The sequence below is a fragment of the Cervus canadensis genome, chromosome 1 (assembly GCF_019320065.1).
Source record: "Cervus canadensis isolate Bull #8, Minnesota chromosome 1, ASM1932006v1, whole genome shotgun sequence".
NCBI classification, from domain to species: Eukaryota; Metazoa; Chordata; class Mammalia; order Artiodactyla; family Cervidae; genus Cervus; species Cervus canadensis.
In genome coordinates, this window is record NC_057386.1 from 98,713,970 (window position 1) to 98,736,776 (window position 22,807).

At 36.4% G+C, this 22,807-nt stretch overlaps 1 protein-coding gene across 4 annotated transcripts in view; it reads right to left on the minus strand.

Annotated features, from left to right (window-relative positions):
• Positions 1 to 22,807, minus strand: part of GRIA2 (glutamate ionotropic receptor AMPA type subunit 2) — a 180,855-nt gene that overhangs the window by 7,883 nt on the left and 150,165 nt on the right. The window lies entirely within an intron of this gene.

Below are 22,807 nucleotides of genomic sequence, written 5' to 3' on the forward strand. Positions count from 1 at the left end.
TAAAAGATCTATTCCTAATAAATGGCAGAGCAGGAGTCTTAGTTACTTGGTCAGACATATACACAGTAAGATCCTAAAGTAATACCCATTTTCTAGAAAATATAGAAAATAATACTGGAAACCTATACTCGGTACTGACTCAAATGCTCCTAGAATAACACTGATTTTTCAAAGAAATATCCTTCAGGCATTAAAATTTTATTCTAATTAAAGAGAAAATCTGGGGACTTCACTGGTGGTTCAATGGCTAAGTCTCTGCACTCCCAGTGCCGGGGGCCCAAGTCTGATCCTTGGTTGGGGAACTAGATTCCACATGTCACAACTAAGAGTTTGCATGCTGCAACTAAAGGTTCCACATGCCATGATGAAGATCAAAGATCTCCAGCCAAATAAAGATAAATATTTTCAACATCAGTAAAACAAAAATAAAGAGAAAATTTTTATTCAATGTTTGAACACCAAAATACTGTTTATTACAATATGTACTGTCAAAAAAAAAAAAAATCTTTCAGGTGACCTAGATGAAATAAGGAAGGCCTAATTGTAACAGAATAACTGAAGGAATATTAATCTTAAACATTAATCAGTTCAGAAGCAAAGATAGACCTCAAAAGTGTCATTGATTAGAGTAAAAAAAAAAATGTTGAGGGGAGTTGAAAAGTCATAGCCTTTGAATATCTCTTTATTTTTCTATTCACATGTTTCTCAGCTGATTTTCAGCCCTCTTGGAAAGATCACTGTAAATAACTCTTTTATTATCCTAATACAGGAGGTTTGAAATGGAAACTTGAAAACTTTCTTTTCAGATTCATGAGGCTTTGGGACTTTTTGTTTGTTTGTTACTCTGAGGAATTAAAAAAAAATAACCTTTATCTTAGAAAAAGCAAGTATAAATCAGTTCATCACAAGCAGACATAATCTAAACCCAGATTTGCTTAAAATGCTGCCCTAAGGGCTGAGACCTGCTGTATATGTATGTGAAAGCACTGTATTTGGTGAAAATCCAGGATCAAGAGTAAATCAGGCATGGAGTAGGCTTATTTCCCCGAAGTTTAGAATATATGTAACACAGGTGCTCAGGCGCTGGCTGCATTTCTCCACTGTCCCCTGTGAAGGGGCTGCAGTACTGAGACAGCCGCACAGGTCAGGTCAGCCCAACTCTTCCCCAAAAGTAATTTCACTCCAAATTCATAAAAATTTCTTTACTAAATAATATATCTATCATATAAAAATGTATCTAAACCACTCTAAAAATGATTTCTATTTCAAAACAATTCTTCTTCCTGAGATTGTAGAATTAAAATTTCATTACCTAATGAATCATACTTCCTTGCTGTCATGAAAGTATATCCATGATGGTGAAAGCTCCATCAAAATCCCATCTAAGGAAATTTTATCTTCATGATCACAGTGATTGGCACAGTATCTTGCATATAAAGGTTCATAATGCATGCTAACATAATAGTCTGGAATTGGTTAGAAAGAATAAGAGTGTCTTTGCTTTATTTGAAGCTTTGTCTACTGTAGAAGGCATTTATATTGTTTTGCTTTATAGTGTTTTATTCTCTTGGATTCCTCCCTCATGTTCTCTGACAAATTGGAAGATGTAAAAGTATTTGTCTTTGATTACGTATCATTAAATATTATTAAATCATATTAAACTTCAAGATCTTTTTTGCCATGTGAATTCCCACAAAAACAAGTGATACTGGAAGCAGAGAACCATGTAGCTCCTCCCCCAGGACTCCTCCTCCCTGCTCAAGTACAAAGACCCCTCCATGTTCCCTGCCTCTTGTTTGTAGAAAAGCTGAAGTCTCTCAGGCCTCCCTGAGTTACAAAAGAGCAGGCTTGAGCAGTTAATGATCAAGACAATAGAATGTCACAGTCTCAGGGTCTGATGCACATTCCTGAGTTTTTTTTTTAACAGATACTACAGCTGCCACCAGAGGGGAAAAGCTAACTGCATGATGCCTAGACTCCAGCTCTGACATAAGCTGCACCATCTTGAGCCACACCGAGTCTAAGCCTAATACAATTCCAAGAACTGATCTCTAGAGAAAGGGATTAACATTTTGCTCATAATAACTCTATCTTTGTGGGCATTAAAATGAGTGTAGCTTGTTCTGCTTGTACTGGTAGGTGGACAGCTAACACTGTCAGTAAGGAGATGCTATAGAATCATGTTGACATCTTCCACTCTGAGAATACAGTGCTCTAGGTCAGCAGAAAGCAGATAGAGATGATGGACCTTCACTGCAATCCCATAGAAATGGAATGAGGTCTGACAGTGGGGAATTGAAAGCAACTCTTTAGCCCCTTTCCTGTTTACCCATTTCTGTCCCTGCCTAACCTTAAAAACCTAATTATAGAAATGAGATCCCTAGGCAATTGAAACTAACTCCTAATTTGGGCTCTCCTGAATGCACACCATGCAATGCCTGACCTATTGATTCTTATAGAAAAAAGAGGTAAGAATTCAATCCATGTCAATGTATGACAAAAACCACTACAATATTGTAAAGTAATTAGCCTTCAACTAATAAAAATAAATGGGAAAAAACAGACAAACAAACAAAAAAAGAATGACTAGCTCTCCACACACAACTGTTGCTTTAGCAAACCTGCAGGCAGATCACTTGGGCAAGATAACATCTGAACAGAGAGTCAGCCAGCCTGCAGCCACAGAGGAAAATGCAGAACCCACTCTCCTGCCTCCACCACTCCCTGAGATTCTCCCTCCGTTTTCGCTTGAAAACCCACCATGACAGACCAGAATCTTGGGAACTGGTCTCAGGACACGAGTCCATCCTCTCCCTAGATTGCTGGCTTTTCTGATTAAAGCAATTTTCTTCCTACTGACACTTGCCTCTCAAGTTATTTGAGTAGCAAGCTGCAGAACCTGAATTCAGTAGTAGTATCAAAATGCTTTGAAACAAAATCATAGGCTGATAGAGTTCAAAATGAAATTGCACAATTAGTTTATAAAGCCATCCATTCATTAAACATGCCAATTATTCCAAATCTGAAATATCAATTTTGGATCGCTAATACTACTTAAAATGCTTCATAAACATTATATTATTCAGGGAAAATGCAAAAGTTAGCAATGAAGCTAAAAGGAAAAATACGAATTAAACTCAAGATAATTTCTCTTTAAAAACTACATTTTTTAATAGGGCATTTAAATGGCATGAATCAGGTCAAAGATCATATTCACTGAGTGTGGTGAAATTTCCTGTTTCATTCATAAGTGGTTTCTGGTTAAAGATATTTCTCAGTGTATGGATAGAATATTCTTTTGAAAGATTAAAGGATTTTAACATGCAATCTAAGGGAAAAATGCACACAGCTATATAGTGTTTTGATCAAGTTACTCCACCCCTGTCTTTGTGGTCCTGCCTCCCTTGAAAGATGTTCTGACATGTTAACCTAGAAATACAAAATACAAGGCTCTATTGAATCAGTCACTTTTTATGATCAGGTTTTACATGTATTATAACCTGATATTTTTTAATTGAGTTGGTTTTAATTTTAGCTCAATGTTAATAGTAGCTCAATTTTAATTGAGCTACTCATAAAATTGAGTAGTTTATAATACAATTTTGGATTAACAAAATCTACAAATAATCTAAGATCTTAAAATACACATTGCTTCTTTGCATAAATGTGAAAACAATTTTTTTTATAGATCAGAAGATATATATTTCACATTTTCTCACAGTGTGTTAATTCATTTGTCTCCCAGGTGCTAGTTTACTGTTTACTTCTTTAACAAATTAATGAAATATATTCATAACCGTGTCTTTTCAAGAGTATTTGTTTGAACAGATTTGGTTAAAGGTGTGCAAACAATTCATGAACAGTACAATTCTGTTATGTTGAAAACTATTATTTATTAGGACAAAGAGCTTAGTAATCTGAACTTTCTAATTGCCTTCAGAAAAAGACTAGAAAAAAACTGACTAATTTTTTAACTTAGAGACAGTTCAAGGGATCTGTGCATAGCTTCTATTGACAATATCAAAAAAGTTGTTAGTCTGAACTAAATAGCTAAACAGGTGATGCCTTGAAATCCTGTTCTTCTTGAAAACTACAGCAATCAAAAAAGTAACCATCAAGAAAACCATCAATCCAAAGGCAAAGTGAAATTCTCCCTTAGGCTTTCCATCCTTTAACCTGAATGACAATTCACCATCATCATTATTTTTTAGTGCCAAGACAATTTAAGTGACAATGCTTAATTTAGCTTAATTTATAAGTTCAATGGTCTTATACACTGAAAAAGACACTACAGTTCCAACCTCTTGACCACTCATTTCTTAGAATATATTTACAAGTAGACTAAAAAGAAAAAAGAAAAAAAATTCTGTGTGGTCAACTAAGATAATACATATACATAGTACTTCCTATTTAAATTCCATATTTCAGCAATTCGTGTTACAGACATTATTCTACAACAAAAGCATCCATAAAATTTAGGCAACAGTCAAAACATACAAGTCAAATACTGATCAGGTTGATTCAATCAGTCTCTTCATGTGGACTTCAAAAATAAACAACCGGCCATGATGACTACCCACCCTTGTAAGCAGTGTTTAAATTTGAGCACATAGAAGATGGGACACAAGCAAATCATACAGACTTTTTATGGAAAGTACCTACTTTCCTACCAATCATAATACTAATCAGAATTCTAGTCTGGAGAGTAGAGAATGATGCAATGAAGGAGGAAGTGGGCTAGAAGGATGGTTTCTAATTTCCACTTCCAAGATGGCCATTTCTAAGATGGCCCTAGGGGAAAGTTCTAAGTCTTTTTCAGGGATCATGACAATTCCCTTTCTCATCTCTCTGCAAATTTAAGTCTCAATCACTACTAAGTCAAAGAATACAGTACTTTCTAAGTTTACATATTAAATCAAGTGAACTACTCTTTAGGAAGTAAGATAAAGTGAAGTGAATTCCTTTAGGATGGTATCTGCCATCACATTTTGATAAAGAGATAAGTGATGCCTTGTTCAGAGGAGATAAATCACAGCTTGGTCAGGAAACTGACCCCGATTACCCTGTGTTTCTTAAGGAATCAAGGCTCTTTGCACATGGCTATTCAAATCCCTTTTCATGGTCTGATATTAGTAATAAGGATATCAATTTGACTAATATTTTAAAGAAAATAACTTTAATATTTACTTAGAAAACATGACCATTGTCTAGTACTGCTGGGGAAAAGTTCTATATAAACACAATTGATATAATTATATCTAAGAAAAAGACAGCTTCCTTTTCTGGTGATAGAAGCCAACAGTCATTTTAATTTAGTTTAATTTCTTCTTCATATACATTAATACAGGCATTAACTTTTCTACCAGTTAAATAAGTCTTTTTCCTGTTAGGAAAAAGTGACTTTTTATTTATTTATTTCCAATTTTTTTTCATTTATTTTTATTAGTTGGAGGCTAATTACTTTACAATATTGTAGTGTTTTTTGCCATACATTGACATGAATCAGCTATGGATTTACATGTGTTCCCCATCCTGAACCCCCCTCCCACCACTCTCCCCATCCCATCCCTCTGGGTCTTCCCAGTGCACCAGGCCTGAGTACTTGTCTCATGCATCCAATCTGGACTGGTGATCTGTTTCACACTTGATAATATACATGTTTCGATGTTGTTCTCTCAGATCATCCCACCCTCGCCTTCTCCCATAGAGTCCAAAAGTCTGTTCTATACATCTGTGTCTCTTTTTCTGTCTTGCATATAGGGTTATCGTTACCATCTTTCTAAATTCCATATATATGCCTTAGTATACTGTATTGGTGTTTATCTTTCTGGCTTACTTCACTCTGTATAATGGGCTCCAGTTTCATCCATCTCATTAGAACTGATTCAAATGTATTCTTTTTAATGGCTGAGTAATATTCCATTGTGTATAACTTTTTAAAGGAAATGGTTATTATCCTTATGAAACATACACATTTATTCGAGAATTAGTAGAAAATACAGGCACTGCCTTGCAAACATTCTTCACTGCTTAGTCTATTAACTCTGACACAGTCCACTTTCCAAAAAAAACCTTATTTATCCACTAATTTCTAATAAAATATTGAATACCATCTCAAAATGTCAGCAGAACATTTTTTGCTAGCATGGGAATTCTAAATGATTTCCAAATATGAATGATGTCCAAAGGTTCTAAACAGAGACTCCTGAATGGCTGATGCAACTTTACCCCAGGGTGAGTTTACAGAGTTGTTAAGTGCTCCACATTATGATAATCTCTCAATCTCACTTTCACCTCAAAGTAAATAGAGTTACTTTTCATGAAAATCCTCTTTTCTTTCTAGAAAGATTACAATGTCTGAGGAAGCATAACAAATAATAAGGGTAAAAACCCTTGACCTAGAGCCTTCTGAATGTAAGGATTAGAGAGTCACCATGCAAATTAATTACCTATATTTTCTAGTCCATTTGGTTGACAGTCTATAAAAAATGTGTATTTGAGACAAAATAACTACATTTTCTTTTAGGATTTCAGTGTTTTGCCTGATCTAGCTTTCCTGTGGAACTCACAGCAGGGCCCACTGCTCCATTCTAGATGTCATCAGGAATTCACACTGTCCCTGGCAACTGCTACTTTTATCAGGCAAAGAAAATATCTGTAAGTCTCATTCTGTTATCCTCTGCCATTTAGAAGTCTGCAATCCCTGAACAAACTTGTCTATGTTTGAGTTATAGTCATTTATTTGAGATCAAAATTTTTAAAATCTACTAGCATAGCCTGGAATTTTAATTTTCTCTACTTAGTTTCCTCCTGAGTAGAATGCATCTGCTGTTCGTTTATTTTCCAGATATAATTTCCAACGTAAACAAAATATAGTCAAATTGAATCAAGAAAATCTTAATATTTTGAACTGATGTCTCTTGTCACTTTCTGTGTTGTGTATCATGAGAAGTCTTCATATCTCAATATGTCTCAGGTGAAGCTAAAATAATACTGACTTGGAAAACTTCATCTTTCAATAGCTTGCTTTACTATGTATAATAAGGACATACCAGGTGGCACTAGTGGTAAAGAACCTGCCTGCCAATGCAGGAAATGGAGATCTGGGTTCAATCCCTAGCTCAGGAAGATCCCCTGGAGGAGGACATGGAATCCCACTCCATTATCCTTGTCCAGAGAATCCCATAGACAAAGAAGACTGGTGTGCAATCCATAGGGTTGCATACAGTCTGACACAACTCAAGCGACTTGGCATATACACACACGTGTACAATAAATGTGAATGGTGTGTTAACATAAAAGATTATAAAATTATTTTTGTGTAACTGTTACAAAACAAATGTAGGAGAAAGACATGTAGCCTTGATACACAGTCCCGGAGAAAATCTAAGTCAGTAAGGGTTATGGACGCTATGTATAAAATAGATGGGCTTCCCCAGTGATTAGTGGTAAAGAATTTGCCTACAATGCAGAAGACACAGGAGATGCGGATTTGATCCCTGGGTTTGGAAGATCCCCTAGAGAAGGGGATGGCTACCCACTCCAGTATTTTTGCCTGGAGAATTCCTGGACAAAGGAGCCTGGTGGGCTACAGTCCATTCAGTTGCAAAAAGTCAGATAGGACTACCACACTAAAACTTTCACTAAACAGGGCATCATTTATACAAGGCAGGAAACACACACAAAATAGTTCATTCCAGCAAGAATGTCATTAAGAGACTCTTCAGTTCGGTTCAGTTCAGTCGCTCAGTGGTGTCCAACTCTTTGTGACCCCATGAATCGCAGCATGCCAGGCCTCCCTGTCCATCACCAACTCCAGGAGTTTACTCTTAGGAAGGTTATTTTCAAAGTTCTAAGAGAGGTCATATTTGAAACAATGAAGCAGAAAGTGGCTGGAGTAGAAAAATGGGCTATGAGGAAATAAACCTACAAATTTGTCACCTGAAGGAAATGAACAGAGAAATTGAAGATAAAGGAAAGCAATGTCCCAAGAGGGACTCCACAACATTTCAGAACATCTAAACATAGATTGAAGGTCAAGGAGAAGTAGCCTTGTGGAGATAAAAAGACTAAAGATATTACTGCATGAATGCTGTCATTTCAGTAGTGTCTGACTCTTTGTGACCCTAAGGACTGTAGCCCGCCAGGCTTCTCTGTCCATGGGATTATCCAGGCAAGAATCCTGGAGTGGGTGGCCATCCCTCCTCTGGGGGATCTTTCCGACCCAGGTATTGAACCCACATTTCTTAAGTCTCCTGTATAGGCAAGCGCGTTCTTTACCACTAGCGCCACCTGGGAAGCTCCAAAGACATTATTAAGGTATAAATTTTAGAGCAACATCTTTCATAGTCAGAAAGAAATGTTTTCAAAGACCCAGATTAGCTTTACAGGTGAAGGTAGAATTATTCTTCTGACTGATGGAATAAAAACATGGAGAATAAATTACATTGGCAAATAAAAGACCTAAAATTCCTTTTATGCCTTTGTCCATCACTGAAAGTAGTTTTGTTTTGATGTGATTCCCCCAATAAATATCAATTCCAGTAATGAAAATTTTGAAGTAGAACTTTATTTCCTCAACATACTAGACTAGTATTTGATTTAGGTTATTTATAAGACAGTAAAATAACTAACATAAATCCAACTTTTCCTCAACTCATGGATTTTAATTGGTAACCATAATGTCACATTTTGATTGGTATACTCCCACATTAACACCAACTTTGGTAGGTATACTCCATATCAAGGAAATATTGTATTTCTGTTTCCATGTGTAGATTCATTTTGAGGCTATGAGCTGAGAACATGCTGCAGAACATAAATATTAATTAAAAAAAAAAAAAAACCAGTGTAATACTGACAACTATTTGCAGAGCAGGACTAGAGACACACACACAGAGAACAGACTTGTGGACACGGACAGGTATAGAGGGTGGGGTGAATTGAAATACACTACCATGCATAAAATAGATAGCTAGGATGAGAAGCTGCTATATAACATGGGAAGCTCAACCTGGTGCTCGTGACAACCTAGAGAGTGGGATGGGGTAGGGATTGTGAAGAAGGCTCAAGAGGGAGGGCATATATGTATACTTATGGCTGATTCATATTGTATGTAGAAGCCAACATGACATTGTAAAGCAATTACCTTCCAATTAAAAGAAAAAAAAAACAGTTAATACAGAACAAACAAAAGTGCTTTGAAACTTAACTTTAATAGTTTTGATACTACTTTTTCACATATTTGCCAAAAACGATAGAAACACAAAAATGAAAAGAAAAAAAGAAAACATACAAAGCGTTCAGTATGTATGATAAAACCTCTAGACATGGTTTTCATCTTCTAAAATCACTTTGCTAATGAAAATTTATCTTATATGGGTAAAATAAAAAATTCTTTAAAGTTTTTCATAAACTTTAAAAAGAAGCTCATTATTTTCCATGATGGAAAAATCTACAGCTGCAGAAATGGTCCCTGGACGATAAATGGAAAGAAAAATTACCAAGTTGTGTCATACCATAAATATTTTCAGATAGTTTAATTCCAGTCACTTAGCACTTCTTATTCATCATTTAGCTAAAAAAAAAGAAATTGTTCATGTACTGATATTTTTATACAATCAAAAACCAAGCCATTTACTTCATGTAAAAAAAGGGGGAAACATTTGAATGAAGAAAACACGTTTTCTTAGACACTCCTTTGTTCATTTAGTTTTATGAAAACTTGATTCTTAACACTATAACTTCTTGGATTTAAAATAAAATAAAAATTATATCCAGATTGTTGATTCCATGAAGCCATGGGTCAGGTCGCTGGGAAATATTTTTAGAATCCTTAAAGTCTGAAGTAATTATAGACATTTTATCTGCAGTCTCACAGTATGTTTTTCTCTTTTGTATTAAAATGAAATAATTACCTATTTATAAATGATTGCAGTTAATAAAATATTTCACAGAAGTGTGGTTTGACCTGTTTAACTTCATGAGGATTTTCTATATGATTAATATCTCATTTTAAATAAAACTAATTAATCCACCAATAATATTAATAAGATTTATATTAAACTAGCAATTTCTCAGTTTCTTTGAAATGGTATTTATGAAAGAATACAACTAGAGGGATTTTTAACAGCTTAAATTTTTCAAAGGATTAACACTAGAATGGACCTTAAAAATCACTTACTGTATTCCAAGCCATTTATTTGACTCAGAAAAGATAAACTAACTTATCTAAATTAGCATGCTTTGTCAGCCCCTAGAAGAACCAAAAATAGAATCTGGATACCCAAATCTCCAATGCATGTATATACACTCTAAATCAGAAAAATACTCAAGCATAGTATTTAGATAAGCAATGTTCTATTAAGAAAAAACAAATCACTTAACAATATTATAAAATACAGAGAAAATCAGTTAACTATTTGAATATAATTTAATAAAATGCAAACTGAGGCTTAAATAAATTGGATTTATGGAAGCATTTTAATCAACCAAAAGCAAAGCTAAGTTATGCCTCAGTGTTCTCACTGGCATTTTGAAGTGAAGTGAAGAGAAAGTCACTCAATTTTGTCCGACTCTTTGCGACCCCATGGGCTATAGTGTGCCAGGCTCCTCTGTCCATGGAATCCTCCAGGCAAGAATACTGGAATGGATTGCCATTCCCCTCTCCAGCAAACCTTCCCAACCCAGTAATCGAACTGGGGTCTTTCAAATGTGAAAAATAAAGTCAGGTTAATGCATATCTTGTATTATTGACAGACTCATAACCTTCTAATAATTTTCTGCTTGGAAAACAATGTCTCTAAATTTTAAAATGTAATTGGTATTTCCATATATTTTCATTCCCTTACAAATAGTAAATTATGTCATTAATGAAGTGTCTAACTAATGTGCACACGTGCAAAGTCACTTCAGTGGCCCAGACTCTTTGTGATTCTTTGGACTGTAGCTTGCCAGGCTCCTCTGTCTATAGGATTCTCCAGGCAAGAAGACTGGAGTGGGTTGCCATACCGTACTCCAGAGAATCTTCCTGACCTAGGGATAGAACCCACATCTTTTATGTCTCCTGCATTGGCAGGTGCATTCTTTACCACTGAGTCACCAGGGAAGCCTGTCTTACTTATACAGCTTATTTTCTACCCATATATGCACCCAGGCATATAATGTGAATTGACGAAGCAAGAGAAACAGCAAGTGATCCCCTAGAGTCATATCTTTTATTTTTTAATAGGGTTACTCATTGACGCATCTGAAGTCTATTGTGAACAGAGAGCATCTTGAGTGTCATCAACATATTTGATAAAATAGCTCATATTATTCATGTGGATTAGATGGAGAGCTATGGTTATCAGAATTAGATGGGCTTATAATTAAACTAGCTTCCCATGTGGCGCTAGTGGTAAAGAACCCGCCTGCCAAAGGAGGAGGCATAAGAGATGAGGTTCGATACCTGGGTTGGGAAGATCCTCTGGAGAAGGGCATAGCAACCCACTCCAGTATTCTTACCTGGAGAATCCCATAGACAAAGGAGCCTGGCAGGCTACATACAGTCCATAACATCGCAGAGTCGGACATGACTGAAGCGACTTAGCATAATTAAAATATCAGTAACATCTAAAGAGTACTGGTTATTATGCAAATCCTGAGTCAAAGGGAAACTTTTGTTATACCACTGATTTCATACATTCCCCACTGTGCTTAGTATTTTAGTCAATTTGGGTAAATACATAAATGACAAATATTTCAAAGTTTCAGATATTTATATAACAGATAGCAGAATCAGTATTTCAACTTTATGAGCCTAGGCAAATAAGCCAAAAAACCAAAGTAAAATGTAACAGGGATGAAAGCAAAATCTGGCACATGTTTTCGATCAACCACATATTCACAGTATGGAAGCTTTCCACAATTCACCCAGGTTTAAATCACCCAGGTTTTCAGTTAACAACAATTTAAGGGGAAGCTATTAATATGATTCAGTTACCACAAAAGCTAACAGGCTTGAAGGTTTTAAATGGAATAAAGTCTAGGTAACAGAGTTGTAACTTATAGTCTGAAGGCAGGAAAGAAATATGAGTGAGTGAAACAGACAGGAAGGGGTAGTGGAGAATAGAGTATCTGCAGTAAGTAGAGAGTCTATTCCCTATCTAAAAGCATTCTTTTTTTTTTCCTTTTTAAAAAAAAAAAAATGTAAAACCTACACTTAAAAGATCAAGACGTAAGATGAAGGTTTGAAAACATAATTCTTCTGCTAGCTGATGCGAAAATGTAAGGAAGAGATGACGCTTATTTTATGTATTTGATTCACTTGTATTATGAAAATGAATACAATTACTAAAGCCAGAATGGGGACCAATGCATGAAAATACTTAGGAGGCAGGTTTTCCTTTCAAAGATGTTTCTAAAAACTCTAACAATGAAAACTGCAACAAAGTGGAATTGAATGTTAGATAAGTGGCAAGTCAACAATCACAAGCTGTACTCCAGAAGGGTTTTTATGGTTCAGTTCAGTTCAGTTCAGTCGCTCAGTCGTGTCCGACTCTTGCGACCCCATGAATCGCAGCACGCCAGGCCTCCCTGTCCATCACCAGCTCCCGGAGTTCACCCAAACTCATGCCCATCGAGTCAGTGATGCCATCCAGCCATCTCATCCTCTGTCGTCCCCTTCTCCTCCTGCCCCCAATCCCTCCCAGCATCAGGGTCTTTTCCAACGAGTCAACTCTTCGAATGAGGTGGACAAAGTATTGGAGTTTCAGCTTCAGCATCAGTCCTTCCAATGAACACCCAGGAATGATCTCCTTTAGCATGGACTGGTTGGATCTCCTTGCAGTCCAGGGGACTCTCAAGAGTCTTCTCCAACACCACAACACAAAAGCATCAATTTTTCGGCACTCAGCTTTCTTCACAGTCCAACTCTCACATCCATACATGACCACTGGAAAAACCAGAGCCTTGACCAGACGGACCTTTGTTGGCAAAATAATGTCTCTGCTTTTTAATATGCTATCTAGGTTGGTCATAGCTTTCCTTCCAAGGAATAAGCGTCTTTTAATTTCATGGCAGCAATCAACATCTGCAGTGATTTTGGAGCCCAGAAAAATAAAGTCAGCCACTGTTTTCCACTGTCTCCCCATCTATTTCCCATGAGGTGATGGGACCAGATGCCATGATCTTAGTTTTCTGAATGTTGAGCTTTAAGCCAACTATTTCACTCTCCTCTTTCACTTTCATCAAGAGGCTTTTTAGTTCCTCTTCACTCTCTGCCATAAGGGTGGTGTCATCTGCATATCTGAGGTTATTGATATTTCTCCCGGCAATCTTGATTCCAGCTTGTGCTTCTTCCAGCCCAGCATTTCTCATGATGTTCTCTGCATAGAAGTTAAATGTGCAGGGTGACAATATACAGCCTTGACGTACTCCTTTTCCTATTTGGAACCAGTCTGTTGTTCCATGTCCAGTTCTAACTGTTGCTTCCTGACCTTCATACAGGTTTCTCAAGAGGCAGGTCAGGTGGTCTGGTATGCCCATCTCTTTCAGAATTTTCCACAGTTTATTGTGATCCACACAGTCGAAGACTTTGGCTTAGTCAGTAAAGCAGAAATAGATGTTTTTCTGGAACTCTTGTTTTTTCAATGATTCAGCGGATATTGGCAATTTGATCTCTGGTTCCTCTGCCTTTTCTAAAACCAGCTTGAACATCTGGAAGTTCACGGTTCACGTATTGCTGAAGCCTGGCTTGGAGAATTTTGAGCATTACTTTACTAGCGTGTGAGATGAGTGCAATTGTGCAGTAGTTTGAGCATTCTTTGGCATTGCCTTTCTTAGGGATTGGAATGAAAACTGACCTTTTCCAGTCCTGTGGCCACGGCTGAGTTTTCCAAATTTGCTGGCATATTGAGTACATAACTCTTTATAATGTTATGTTATTTCAAATAAGAACAGAATGTATAACCTAAGCCCTGTATTTAAAGACAAGAATGCTGATGGCCATCTGCATTCACCATGTAATAGATATAACTTTTTCTGCAATGTAGGATTTGATCCTAAAACATCTTGATTGAATTTCCTTATTCAACCTCAACAACAAAAAATAGAACATTTTAAGTATGGATTTTTTAAAGCAATTGAAAGATGTATGCAATTATGGACAATTTTTTGCTGTTGGCTAACTAATCTAATTGAAAAGGGTTTGCAATTCTTTTTTGTTTTAAATGAACACATTTTTAGGGGTGCAGAGTTGTTTTGAAAAATACCACTAGACTTTACACTGTGCCCTATAACAAGTCATTACTTTAGCAAATATTCCTATATGTCCCACTGCTAGGTTTCAGAGTACTGTTTCAACACTCTGAGGTTATAAAAGGAAAATAAAGAAGCCCCAATACAAAGACTAAATTTCTTCTAATAATTTTATTTAAGAAAATTTGATTTTATGGGGGACCTTTAATGTGGGTAGTATTTTATAATACAGTTTGCACAGTTGACCTTTGGACAACTCAGGAGGATAGTGGCACTGATTTTAATTTGTAAATAAGCAAAAGAACAAAAAGTTTTGGAAATTAAAGGAAATAACATAAAAGATATGGTAGCAAAAGTTACAGAGCATGCACAAAAATACAATTCACATACATAAGAAATGTTGGGTCCCTTAGCTTATCAGTATGAATTTCTTTAGTAAATCAATATTTTTTACCTGCAGCCTCGAATAGCACACTACTAACCCAACTTGCAAAAAATGAATTGAAAGTCCCTCAGTTGTGTCCGACTCTTTGCAACCCCATGGATTATACATATACAGTTCATGGAATTTTCCAGGACAGAATACTGGAGTGGGTAGACTTTCCATTCTCCAGGGAGTCTTCCCAACCCAGGAATCGAATCTAGGTCTCCCACATTGCAGGCAGATTTTTTTTACCAGCTGAGCTACAAAGAGTTTATTGTATTTACACTATTATAAATTATTCAGATAAAAAAGATCAGTTATTTCATCATTGGGCTTCTCTGGTGGCTCAGACGGTAAAGAATCTATCTGCAATGCAGGAAACCCGAGTTTGATCCCTGGGTTGGGAAGATCCCTAGAGAAGGGAATGGCTACCCATTCCAATGGTCTTGCCTGGAGAATTTCATGGACATAGGAGCCTGGCAGGCTACAGTCCATGGGGTTGAAAAGAGTCAGACATGACTGAGCAACTAACAATTCTACTTCATTATTAAAGAATTACCTTCCCTATAAAAGGATTTAGCTTAAGTCCCCATTCTTTGGCCATGTCAAAAATGAAAGACTAGTAAGACAATACTAGTTGAAGCAGAATAATATAGGACAATGACTTTATACACAGTTAACTTCATATATGTATGAGGATGTTCAGTTCAGTCGCTCAGTCGTGTCCAACTCTTTGCTACCCCATGAATCACAGCACACCAGGCCTCCCTGTCCATCACCAACTCCCGGAGTTTACTCAAACTCATGCCCATCGAGTCAGTGATGCCATCCAGCCATGTCATCCTCTTTTGTCCCCTTCTCCTCCTGCCCTCAATCCCTCCCAGCATCAGGGTCTTTTCTAATGAGTCAACTCTTCGCATGAGGTGGCCAAAGTATTAATGGTATTGAGTATCTTTTCATATAACCTGCTAACCATTTATATGTTGCTCTTCTTTGGAGAAATGTCCATTCAAGCCCTTTTCCAGTTTTTAAATGAGGTTATTAGCTTTTGCTATTGACTTGTAGGAGTTCTTTAGATGTTTTGCGTATTAAACTTTATCAAATTTGCAAGTATTTTCTGCCATTCCATAGACTGCCTTTTCAGTCTTTTGTTTCTTTGCTGCACAAAGGCTCTTAAAATTAATGTAGTCTACTGGTTTAATTTTGCTTTTGTTGCCTGTAAGCCATGAAACTTATCTCCTTTGTTTTTTTAAAGGAGATTTATTGCCTCATATCTTACAGAAGCAATAAATCTTTTAAATAGCTAATCCATTTTGAGTTGGTTTTTGTGTATTGTATAAAGTTCTTATTTTACTCTTGTGCATATGGATATCCAGTTATATCAACACTGTTGTGAGGAAACTATCCTTTCCCCACTGTGAAGTCTTGATACCTTTGTCAAAGATCATGCCAATGTACATGCATGGGTTTATTTCTGGGATCTCTCTTCTGTTCCATTGGCCTCTAAATGTGTATTTATGCCAGTGCCATAATGTGTTGATTACTATGCCTTTGTAAAATGTTTTGAAGTCAGGGAGTGTAAGACTTCTAGCTTTGTTCTTATTTCTGATGATTGGTTTAACTATTTGTGTTTCCATATGAATTTTAGAAATCTTTTTCTATTTCTGTAAAAAAAAAAATAAAACTGACATTGGGATTCTGATAGGGATTGATCTTAATCTTTAGATTACTTTGTGTAGTATGGACATTTTAACAATATTAAGTCTCTCAGTCCATGAACGAAAGATGTCTTTCCAATTATTTGTGTGTTCTTTATTTCAGCAATCTTTGGAGTTTTTGGCATACAAGTCTTTACCTCCTTGTTTAAGTTTATTTTTAAGTATTTTATTCTTTCTGATGCTATTATAAATGGGACTTTTCCCTTAATTTTATTTTCAGATCATTCATTGTTAGTATACAGAAATACAACTGATGTCTGTATATTGACTGTGTGTCCTGAAAATTTATTCAACCTATTTATTAGTTCTAACAGTTTTTTTTTTTTTTTGTGGAATTCTTTAGGTTTTCTCTATATAAGATCAAGTCATCTGTGAACAGAGATAATTTTACTTGTTTTCCAATTTGGGTGCCTTTTATTTCTTTTTCTTGCTTAATTTCTCTGGCTAGAAGTTTCAGTATTACGTTGAAAAAGAGTAACAAGAGTGGGTACCCTAGTCTTGCTACTGATTTGGGAGAAACTGTTTCAAGTTCAGCACTGACTGTGATGTCACCCATGGGCTTCATTTATGAACTTTATTATGTAGAGATAATTTCTTTCTATTCCTAGTTTACTAGTGTTTTTATCATGAATGTGTGTTCAATTAGGTCAAATACTTTTTCTGCTTGTACTTAGATCATCATGTGATTTTTATTCTTTATTCTGTTACTGTGATTAAATCACTCTAAAATTGATTTTCATAGGATTAAATTTCTTTGCATCACAAAAATAAATCCCACTTGGTCATGGTGTGTGATCCTTTTAACTTTCTGTTGAATTCGTTTTGCTACTATTTTGCTGAAGATTTTTGCACCTATATTTATCTGGGATATTTGCTTGAAGTTCTCTTTTTTTGTTGTCTTTGGCATACCTGACATTGTAAAATGAGGAAGTGTTCCCTCCTCCTCTGTCTTTTGGAGGAATTTGAAAATTGTCATTAATTCTTCTTTAAATGGTAAAATTTTCCAGTGAAGCTGTCTGAAAGTGAAAATGAGAGTCGCTCAGTCACGTCTGACTCTTTGCACCCCCGTGGACTATACAGTCCTTGGAATTCTCCAGGCCAGATTACTGAAGTCAGTAGCCTTTTCCTTCTCCAGAGGATCTTCCTAACTCAAGGACTGACCCATTGATTTCCCTCATTACAGGCAGATATTTTACCAGCTGAGCCACAAGGGTGGCCATGTGCTTTTCTTTATTGGAAATTTTTATTATTATTGATTCACTCTCCTTACTAGTTATAGATCTATTCAGATTTTCTATTTCTTCAGGACTTAATCTTAGTATATCTTAGTATATGGTATATTTCCAGAAATTTATCCATTTCTTCTAGATTAATTTTTTGGCATATATCCATAGCAGTCTCATAATTTAAAAATGTATGTGCATTAGTTGTAATGTCTTTGCTTTCATTTCTGATTTTATTGAATCTTTTCTATGTTCTTCTTAGTTATTTTCTACTCTTTTACTTCCTTTGCACTTTATGTTATGGAAGCCACAAATTATCTATATATTGTACATCCATTAACATATTTTATAGTTATAGTTATTTTATAAAGTTATATTTTAACCTCTCAAATTAAAAGACACTTATGCATCACTATTACAGCATCATAGCATTCTGTATTTCTCTATATATGTACCTTTACCAATGAGCTTTGTACTTGCACATGCTTTGTGTTGCTATCTAGCATCCTTTCATTTCAACATGAAGGACTTCTTTTAACACTTCCCACAAAGCAGGTGTAATGCTGATTATCTCTCTCAGCTTTAGTTTATCTTGGAATGTCTTTATTTCCCCCTAAGTTTTGAATGCGTGTCTTTCTGGATAGTTAGCACTATCTTTTTCCAGCTCTTTGAATATATCCTCTCACTCCCTCTGACCTATAAGCTTTCTGCTGATAAGTCCATTAGTAGTCTTATAGGTCCTCATGTCTATGTGGCAAGGCACATTTGTCCTGCTGTTTTCAAAAATTGTCTTTGACATTTGGCAATTTGATTACAATGTTTCTTTAAGTACACTTTTCTTGAATTCCTCCTATTTAAGATTCTTTGGGTTTTGTAAATCTGGACATATATATCCCTGCCCTCCCCCACCAGATTTAGAAAAATGTTCACCATTTTTATTTAAATAAGTTTTCTACCCCTTTCTCTGTCTCCTTTCACTCTGGAATTCCCGTAATGTGTTTATTGATCCCCTTGTCAGCGTTCCACAAGTCCCTTAGGCTTTCTTCACCTTTTTTTCATTGTTTTTTCCCTTTTTTCCTTATTGATAATCTGGATACTTTGAAATGACTTAAGTTTGCTGATTCTTTCTTCTGCTTGATCAAGTATGATGTTGAATCAGTATAGTGAATTTTTTAATTCAGTCACTGTAGTTATTTTCAACATTTGGTTCTCTTTTAAATTTTCCTATTTCTGTTAATGTTCTCATTTTGTTCATGCATCATTTTTCTGAGCTCTTTGAGCATTTTTGTAACAGATATTTGGAATTCTTTGCCAAGTTATCCAGATACCTCCTTTTTTTTTTTTTTTTTTTAAGTTTGATTTCTGGGGATTAATGTTTTTCCTTTGAGCCACATGTTTGTTGTTTTTTTCTATGTGCCTTATAAGTTTATGTTGGGATCTGTGCCTTTTTTAAAAACAGCTACCTCTCCAGTCTTCATGGATTGACTTCATATAGGGATAGAACTTCACCAATCACCCTGGTTAAATATTCCAAAGGCCTCTTAAACACTTTCTGTGGATATGTCTTCTTTGGACATGTATGTGCAAATTTCCAGTCAGATGGATTTGCAGGAAGCCTTTTTCCAGAGTTCATAATCTCTTGCTCCTTTGATGTCTGTCTGCAGTAATGCAGGTTCTCTAGAGCTAGAATAAGCCATCCAGCTCTATTTCATTATCTGTAGCCTCCAGGCTTATAGAGTATGCTAAGCCCAAATCAGGAAAGGCAGTCTCCAAAGCACCCCATGAAAGGTCAGAACATTGCAAGCACACACCAGTCTTCTTCCAAAGGCAAGGGAGTGGCCGCCAAGCTGCATTGGTCTCTGTCTGCTGGACCACAGGTCTCCGAAGCAGCAGCAAAATATCAGCTCCCTTCTGTTCCCAGCAGCCCTCGGGCATTTAGCAAGTAGCGGGCCCCAGCAGTGCTCTGAGCAGGCAAGACAAAATCAGTTCCTTGAAAAGTCAAAGAAATGGACCCACAGTCCAACTTGCTTGCTCCTTCCCTGGTGACTCAAACTATAAAGCGTCTGCCTACAATGAGGGAGACCTGGGTTCAATCCCTGGGTTGGGAAGATTCCTGGAGAAGGAAATGGCAACCTACTCCAGTATTCTTGCCTGGAAAATCCCATGGATGGAGGATCCTGGTAGGCTACAGTCCATGGTGTCGCAATGAGTCAGATATAACTGAGCAACTTCACTTTCTTCTACACTTTCCCTAATGCAAGCTTGAATAGGGGTTTTCCCCCATTTTACCACATTGAGCTGGAGAGAAAGGTCTATACTGAGTGTGTGTGCCAGGTCAAAGTGAAAGTGAAAGTCACTCAGTCATGTCTGACTATTTGTGTTCCCATGGACTGTAGCCTGTTAGGCTGTCCATGGAATTCTCCAGGCAAGAATACTAGAGTGGGTTGCCATTCATTCCCTTCTACAGGGGATCTTGCCAACTCAGGAAACAAACCTGGGCCTCCTGTATTGCAGGTGGGTTTTTTACCATCTGAACCACCAGGGAAGCCAGGCCAAACCTTCCACTTTATTCTCAGAGGTCCCCAACCTGATGCCCTTTTTAGTGCTTAGATTCAGGCAAGACAGAAAGAAACCAGTTCCTCCGAAAAGTCATAACATGAAAATAGTCAAGTAGTCTCTCTCTCCCTAGAAAGAAACCAAGAGCTACATGTTTCTTCCCAATGCTAATGTGCTGTGCCAGGGCCGTCACTGCAGTCAGTGAGGCCATGAATTTTCCTACAGGGTTTGACTGGCTGGTTTCACACTCAACTTGGTTTGTAGGAACCTCTTAACTGTTTTCTCACAAAGAGAGTCAATGTACTGTTGTTGAGTCTGTGTATCTGGGAGAAAAAGGGAGGGTCTGGATTTTTCGGGGCAACTATATTCTGACATCACCTCCTTGGATTTTTGTTTCCTTAGATGAAATACTTTAAAAAAAATTTTTTAACATATTTATTTGGTTGCAGCACTTGGGATCTTTGCGGCAGCATGCAGGATATTCAGTTGTGGCATGTAGACTATTTGTGGGATATAGACTCTTTAGCTGTGGCATGTGGGATCTGGGGCTTCCCTAGTGACTCAGATGATGAAGAATCTGCCTGCAATGCAGGAGACCAGGGCTTGATCCCTGGGTTGGTAAGATCCTCTGGAGAAGGGAATGTCAACCTCACTTCAGTACTTGCCTGGAGAATTCCATGGACAGAGGAGCCTGGCGGTCTATAGTCCATGGGGTTGCAAAGAGTTGGACATGACTGGGCAACTAACACACACAGAGAGACACACATGGGATCTAGTTCTTTGACCAAGGATTGAACCCAGGCCCCCTGCATTGGGAGCCCAGAGTCTTAGCCCCTGAACCATCAGGGAAGTCCCCTTAGATGCAATTTTAAATATCAATTTAGGGAACCTGACAATATCTGACTTTGCATGACTTTCCCAATTGCCATTTTATTTCTGAAATCTCATTACTCTGTGAACATAAGTAATCACATTCACTAGCACCTTGGGTTTGATCATCCCTCACTGTGATCTAGGGCAAAATTGTACGTTGGAAGCATGAAGTAAAAATTACTTTAGTATCAAGTTTTCCTTCAAATATCAAAAGTCTAATTAAAGAATTCTCAAAATTTTATCAACAATATTTATATCTAGTCCAGATTTTGCTTCCAGTATATTTAAGTAATTGCAAAATTTTCTATTTCTTTTCTCTGTACAACTCTTGGACTGTGTTTGTTACCATGGCAACTAGTTCAGAATATCCAATGAGACAAGCATGATGATTTTTTTACTTAAGCACAAAAAGTGCATTAAAAACCAAGTCATCTAAAGTACACACAGGTGTATACTGATATTTATCTTCTCTTAGGCATCTAAACATAAATTTTAGAAGAGTTTTGAGATAAGAGATTAGTCTCAAATTTTCTCTATTGTTTGGACCTTTTTGGCTAGAATAATTAGCTTCATGATCTGATAGTAGTGTGACAGGAGCATTTTCTTTTTAATATGGACAATGATAGAAATCCTCCTATAATTTAGTAAGAGTCAGATTATCTATCCAATGGATAATGTGAGCTTTCAACTCCCTTTTGAGTCACAAAGGTGGTCTCTAAATGAAATGATTGGAAGCACACTGATTTGCTGAGAATTGCTATGGAGAGAAGAAAAGGACCAAAATGACAGCTAGTCTTGGAGAAGCTATCATTTTGCATGATAATTGTAATTCAGCAAGTAGACATACCCTTTTCATTTTTCTTCCATGGTGCTTTCATCCCAAAAGCACCTCAATAGGGTCTTGCATACATTTCTTTCTGAATTTGTAAACTACTTAATGAAATGTAGGCCTTTGAACTGAACATTAGATCTTAAAGGAAAGGTGAATCAATCTTATAAAATGTTGACCTTTCCTTCACTGTTAAATCACCACCTTTAGCTGAATAAGAGAACACAGACCTTCCCCAGGCAGCTTAGGCTAAAAGTAGCCTTAAAGTCTTTAAGAACTCAATCTTGTCCTCAGCTATTTTGTGGAATGGTGAGAACATTTAAAATGTCAGAGAAACAAAATGTCAGCTAGAGAGGAAATGATTTCAACTAGTCCTGGATTATCTAGAGAAACCTTGAACATGCAGAGGTGTTTGCTGTAAAGATTTTTTATGACTAATCAAGCTCTTCAACAAGAAAAAAAAACCTAAGGAAGAAAAATCTGTAACATTATGACTAACTATGCCATGAGTGACTTACAACATAGCCATATAGTGCTATTTGTTGCTAATATATTCACATTCAGCATTTATTTAGTCCTGAGTATTTTGAAACTATTTAGAGTTAAGCATAACTGGAAGACTTATAAAGGGTTCATTTTGATATTAGTAAAATACATATGACTACATCCATTTCATCTTCATAATATTCTTTCAAATAATATGAAGATGAAGTGGATATATTCATATACACAAAGCTAGAAATAAATAAATATATATATTTATATAAAAAAAAAACTAGAAATATGTATATTCTACCCACATAGAAATAGGTGATATATAAGAAACTCTGGCTGAAAAATCTTTAGCTATACCAGAAATAATGAAATAAGTATGGAAAACTACCACAAATTAGTGAAATCTGTTCTATAAAATATAAACAAAGGAATCATGCTTGTATTTCTGTTA